We start from the raw sequence: 6,985 nt of genomic DNA, 5'->3' as shown, positions 1-6,985 counted from the left end.
CTCCACTGATAGGTTACTAATGCTGGACATGTGATGGTGACAACTCCCCCCACCAGGCTTTTCATTCTGCCTTTGTCTAGTTAATATAAACTCTTGAAGCAAATCCAACTGACCAAGTGATTTGCTGTTCTACTCATTTTCCCATTATATTTGAAACCGTCATACTAAATATATATACCAATCTACATTTGAAAGCTTCTAAGCCGGGTGTTCCTAGCCTTTCTTGTTTAGTTTCTGTGGGCCTAAGATGTTTAACTAAGATCCCAAATGTTTACAAAGTGCCAAGAAGAAGAGCGCTACTAAGGGGAGAAGCATGTAGTTGCCACATGATAACCACACATCGATTGCTGTGGGTCTTCTGCCATGTATTTAGCTGGTCTTCACTACTTAGATAAATATTTTGGGCTTTGGTCCTGTCCCAGGGAGGAATAGAATGATTGATCTTTGGTCTGCGTGTCTAACTTCTGATGTTTAATGTCACAATTGTCAGTGTAGCGCTGTGCTCTCAGTCTGGATTATGCACAAATTCCAGCAACCCATTGTCAGCTGTCTTTCTCAGAGGTCCATTTGCAACTGGACTGTATTACTGTCCTATTTGATTGTCTTGCCAGTATTGCTCTTCCTCACTGAAATGATTGCTGACTAAATGTCTTTGTAGACACAGGGATGTATTTACAATCAACTGAGACTAAGCTGGTGGTCGCGTGGTTGGGATTTCACCTTCCAATGCAGGGGGTACAGGTTTGATCCTTGGTTGGGGAGCGAAGATCCCACATGCCTCATGGCCAAAAACCCAAAACCAGAAAGACAGGAACAATATTGTAACAAATTCAATAAGACTTTTTAAAATGGTCAGGTCAAAAAAATCTTGAAAAAAAAAAAAAAAAAAAACTGGCCTGACAATGAACAGATACAATGTATATAACGACAGAAAGAAAGCTTTGGGTGAAATTGGTGTAAGTTTAAACTATAGAACCTCTATAATATCTCATGATGAATATCCTAGAAATAAAGAGAGAAACTATTTTTACTAATTTGAATTCAAATATACAATGTATAAATTAAATAAATCATTTATAATGATCTAAAATGTTTCAAATATTTTATTTTTAAAATTATTTAAAAATTTTCACTAACTCTAGTTTCTTTTAGAAATTTTTAAATTAAAAAACTATCATAGTTTTAAAAGATTATGAGTGCTTCTTTTTTTAAAGTCAAGCAACACTGAAGTATAAGAAGTATAGTAAAGAAATTAACAAATGACTTCAAACACCCAGAAATAGCTGACCAACATTTCATGCCTGTCATTCCAGACATCTGTCTTAAATGTAACATACAAATGGTCCTCATGAACAAAAATAATTTCAAAACATTTGGGGCATACTATATTTGTTATTTATTTGTTTTATTTTTCTGCTACAGGATAGCTGAATATCTTCATGTTGGATCATTTTGGTTCTTCATGTCAATCATTATCTAATACTTGTAAAGAATTTTTATTTATTTACATTCTTCTGGTTCTATTAAGAGGTAATTATGGTACAGCAAGTTTAAGGCACATAGCATAATGATGTGACTTACATATATCATGAGATGATTTCCACAATAAGTTTAGTAAACATCTATCATCTCATATAGAAACAAAAAACAGATGAATGGATAAAGAAGATGTGGGACCTGTATACAATGGAATATTACTGAGTCATGAAAAGGAACAAAATTGAGTCATCTGAGGTGGTGTGGATGAAGCTAGAGTTTGTCTGTCATATAGAGTGAAGTAAGTCAGAAAGAGAAAAACAAATATCAAATATTCACTCATATATATGGAATCTAGAAAAATAGTACAGATGAACCTATTTGTAGGGCAGGAATAGAGTTGCAGATGTAGAGAGTGGACAGATGGACATGGGGTGGACAGGGAGGAGGAAGGGATGAAATGGGAGAGTAGCACTGAATATATACACTGCCATGTGTGAAATAGACAGCTGTGGGAAGCTGCTATGTAGCTCAGGGAGCTCAGCTCAGAGCTCTGCGATGACCTAGATGGGTGGCATAGGGGTGGCTGGGAGGGTGGTCCAAGCAGGAAGGGATATATGTATACATTTAGCCGGCTCATGTTGTTGTACAGCAAAAACTAATACATTGAATTATACTCCGATAAAGAAATAACAAATGAAAAAAAGAAACAAAAGAAAAAAATATTTTTCCTTGTGATGACAACTCTTAGGAATCGCTCTCTTAACTTTCAGAAGTAACATACAGTAATGTTAACTGTATTAATCATGTTATATGTTATGTCCCTAGTACTTACTTATCTTGCAACTGGAAGTTTATATCTTTTGACCACCTTTGTGACCATGCAGAGATATTACATTATTATAGACAATATTCCCCACACTGTACATATCATCCCCATGACTCATTTATGTTGTAACTAGATGGCTGTACCTCTGAATCTCCCTCACCTATTTTACTCATTCCCCCCACCACCTCCATCCCAGCAACCATCTCTTTGTTCTCTCTATGACTGTTGGCTTTGTTATGTTTTTTTCATTTGTTTTGTATTTTAGATTCCACATATAGGTGAAATCATACAGTATTTGTCTTTGTCTTATTTCACTCAGCATAGTACCCTCTTGGTCCATCAGTATTGTTATAGATGGCAATATTTCATACTCGTCTATGGCTGAGTAATATTCCATTGTACACCTTCCTTATCCTTTCATTTTTTTTGATGGGCGCTTAGGTTGCTTCCATATCTTGGCAATTGTAAATGATGCTACAATGAACACAGGGGTACATATATCTTTTCAAATTAATGTTTTTGTTTTCTTTGAAAAAATACCCAGGAGTGGGATTGCTCGATCATATGGTAGTTCTGTTTTTAATTTTTTGAGAAAACTCTATACTGTTTCTATAGTGGCTGCACCAATTTACAGTGACCAATTTCCCCCTTGTATGTCTATCTGATTTTGATACCAGGTAATGCTGGCTTCACAGAATAAGCTGAAAAGTAGTCCTTTCTCCTCAACTTTCTATGATACTTCTGTGAAATTGGTGATATTTCTTCCTTAAATGTTTGGTAAATTCACCAGTGAAGTCACAGTGATGGTAATTTCTTTGAAAGTTGGTTTTTAACTACAAATTCTATGTATTTAATACATATAGGGCTAGTCAAGTTACCTTTTCTTTTTCTTGAATGAGCTTTGGTAGTTTGTGTCTTAAAAGAAAACTGTTAAATGTATTGGCATAAAGTAGTTTATTTCCTTATTATCCTTTTAATATTTGTAGATTCTGTATAGATGTCAACTCTCTCAATTCCTGTTATTGATGATTTGTCTCATTATTCTTTTTTTCCCCCAATATATCTGGCTAGAACTTTCTCAATTTTAAAAATTCATTCAAATATCTAGTTTGTGGGTTAATTAGTTTTTTCTGTATTTTTCTATTTCTTTGTTTCTGCTTTGATCTTTATTATTTCCTTTTTTCTACATTGGGTTTCCTGTGCTCTTCTCTTTCTATTTTTTAAAGATAGAAACTGAGATCATTCATTTGAAGATCTTTCTTCATTGTCTAATACAGGCATTTGGTGTTATAAATCTCCCCCTAATTACTCCTTTAGTGACATCTCACAAATTTTGATAAGTTGTATATTTGCTTTATATGGTTCAAAATGATAACTACTTTTCCCTGTAATTTTTCCTTTGACCCATTAGATTATTTAGAGATATGTTACTTGATTTCCAAATATTTGGGGATTTTCTAGAGATCTGTTTAATGATTTCTGATTTAATTCCATTGTGATTAGAAAATACACATAGTTTGACTTGAATTCTTTTGTATTTACTGAGACTTATCTTGTGGCCTAGAATATAGTCCATTATGGTAAATGTTCCATGTGTGATTGAAAAGAATGTTTATTCTACTTTTTTTGAAAATTTTCTATAAATGTCAACTAGATCAAATCTGTTCAAAGTATTGTTCAAATTTTTAATATCTTTACTATTTTTTTATTTTATCAATTATTGAGAGACATGCATTGACATCTCTGACTGTTTCAAAATAAACCCAGCCAAAGACATGTAGAGGCAAATCGAGTAACAAAATCGAAGAAGACGACCACATAATTATATTTTTAAAGAGAGAAGTTTGAAGGTGGGACATCAGTTAACACAAAGGAATGAATCGCTAGGTATAGAATTGAAGGTGTGGGAGGAGATCTGAGCCTTCAAGCATGCTTAATAAGGTAACCAACGATTCTACTTCTGAATAAAGACTGGACCCTTCTATTTGTGCCAGTGATGAATTTTCTAATGAAACAAGTTGAGAATGTACATGAAACTAACCAATGTGAAAAAAGAATTTGTCCAGTCATGACAGTCTTTAGGGACAACCTTAGCTGCAATCACAAGCAGCAGTATGTAACTGTCATTAACCTTATTCCTCTCACTCTGAATTGTGCATCCACACTCACACAGATAAGAAGCCATTTACAAAGCACGGGTGTTGGCGGCCCCACCAACTCTATCTAACCCAGTTAGCACATTTTCTAACATCCTGTCATGAAGTCATTGGCAGTGTCGGTGTTCGAAAACTGCATGGCTCAGATGTTTCTAAACCCTTTTAATCCATGACAAAGGCCTCCCTTTATTGTTGTTTTGTTTTCCTTTGCTGCCCTACAGCATGGCAGCCAGTGTGTGCTCCTGATAAGCAGTGAGCCATGCAGACGCGGTTCAGTTTCCTTGTGTACACCACCATGCAACCTGCCAAGGCCCTAGTGTGGGAGGCAGCATGGTTTCCCGTCCCCACACCCAGAGCCAATGCCAATGGCACCCCGTACAGTGGTTAGCAGGCCAGATAGCTTCAGAAGAAGATGAAATTAATGTTTTGTGTCACAAATGACATTTACCATTGCCTAATTTGGAGGCTATAGCATTGCTAGTGTAAATAAATTCAATCTAATCCAGGTGAGGTAGCAGCAACTTCAAAGTTAGAGCAAAAAGGAAAAGAAACTGCTACAATGATAATGGATTTTTTGAAAGGTTTTTTCCTCTTTTTCTTCCTGAGTTTGCATGGCAGGAATAAAGAGAGGACTATACTGGTTCAAGACACAATGCTGATATTTGCTATTGTTAACAAGAGAGGCCCCTGTGTATCCGGGGGAGTGCAACAATGGAAACAAGAGTAGACTCTAAAAATGGTGAAAGCTTGAATAACTGGTTTGAGGAAGAGATTTGTAAGATTGTCAACTCCTTTGTGAATTGGAGCTTGACTTTGTAAGTTGGATGACTATCTTGACTGCCGAGCTGGGATGAAGAACCAAGTCAGGGTCCATGTGGGGTGATTCTGTGGGAGATCTCTGACCTGCTAGTAGCTGAATGCTGGGCTGGGGGAAACTAATGTTCCAGGTAAACTAGAAAGTAGTTGGGACAGAGGAACCAATGTAGAGGTCAATTCAGAATCTAACAGAGACGACCAGGTTCCAGGAGAGTATTGAGGATCAACGGGATTAAGAGATGGGGATCTATTGCAGGGATAAGTTAATAGCTAGGTCTTGTTTGAAGAGAATCAGCAGGATGGAGGACCACTTCTTAAAAACCCACCTTTCTGTGAGCATGTATGTTTTAATTGTAATGATAAGTCCCTACTGCCACCCCTGGTTCCTACAGGAGCCTAACAAGGTTTTGAAAGCAACCTCGGGTTCTGTGTACTCTGCAGATCAGTACATTTGAGCAGTCTGACAAGAGCTGTGGGTCTAAACTCTCAAGGCTTTTCCCATTCTTTTAGTCAGTTTTCAAATGATCAAGAGCTTGTTTTCTCTAGAAACATACGCTGAAAGCCAGGGAGCTAAAGAGAAGAGAATGATTATATCATAGAGATTTTATTTTCCTGAGAATATCTTTTTAGCATAGCCCCGATTTCCAATTCTCCAGCTTCCTACCACCTTTTTACCTTTCAGCCTCATCCATGCCACACCTTCCCTGGCACTTGCTACCCTCCACAGAAGAAAGACAGAAATAGCCATCCCAGCATTTTAACAAAAATGCAGTTTCCTCTTATTTGGGGAGGTGAGAGCTCATTTTCCACCAAATCTGTAGTTGAGGCCTCTATGAGTTTCTATTCATCTGTCAATCAGCTTTGTAATATAGTTTTAGACAAATAATTGGGAGACACCTCCAATCCTCTTGGGATTCAGCAGTCACCCACTGAGTCTTTCCTCCAATTTGTTTCAGATTGCTTTCTAATCCACCTGCCTCCTCATCTCAGACTGGTCCCTACAGTTTCACACAAGTCCTGAGTTTTCTTTCTCCAAAGTCCCTCTACCTTGCCATTTCCCCAGATCACTGCCTGTAACATCTCTTCTGAACTTGGGGTAACACCCAGTGAATATGCTGTCTCTAGCACAACTGACTGCTCAGTGTTCAGAGGTTCTGATTAGAAAATCTTCTCCTCCTCCTACCAGCCATGAAACCACACCTCTGACATATTTTAAGATATAAGTCAAGTCACATCTCTTAGTTTGCCCTGATTGTGCAAGTCAGCACTAATATCTAAGCTTAACTCTCAGCTCCTTCCTTCCTTCCTCCTTTCCTTTTCAGCAAATATTTAATGAGTTCTTAGTGTGCACCGGGCACTCATTCTTTAAGGAACTGGGTTACAGGAGTAAATAAGACATATAAGGTCTTGACGCTTATGGAGTTTACATTCAGAAGGTAGAGACAACAATCAACTGTTAAACAAGAAAATGATCATTCAAGATGTGCAATAGTGAATTGTGGATAATTAATGTGATAAGGAGTGCTCATGGGTACTTTAAATGAGTGGTAGGGAAGACCTCTTTGAGGAGATAACATTTAATCTGTGATCTAAGTAGCAAAAGGAGGATTCTATGCTCTGAGCTTCCATAGAGAAAATAACATTCCAATGAGTAGAAATTTCCAATGCAAAAGCCCTAAGATAAAATATAAATTGGAAAAGTGTAATC

Source organism: Bos taurus, chromosome 23 (assembly GCF_002263795.3).
Source record: "Bos taurus isolate L1 Dominette 01449 registration number 42190680 breed Hereford chromosome 23, ARS-UCD2.0, whole genome shotgun sequence".
Classification (NCBI taxonomy): Eukaryota; Metazoa; Chordata; class Mammalia; order Artiodactyla; family Bovidae; genus Bos; species Bos taurus.
Note: the sequence above shows the minus strand (reverse complement) of the source record.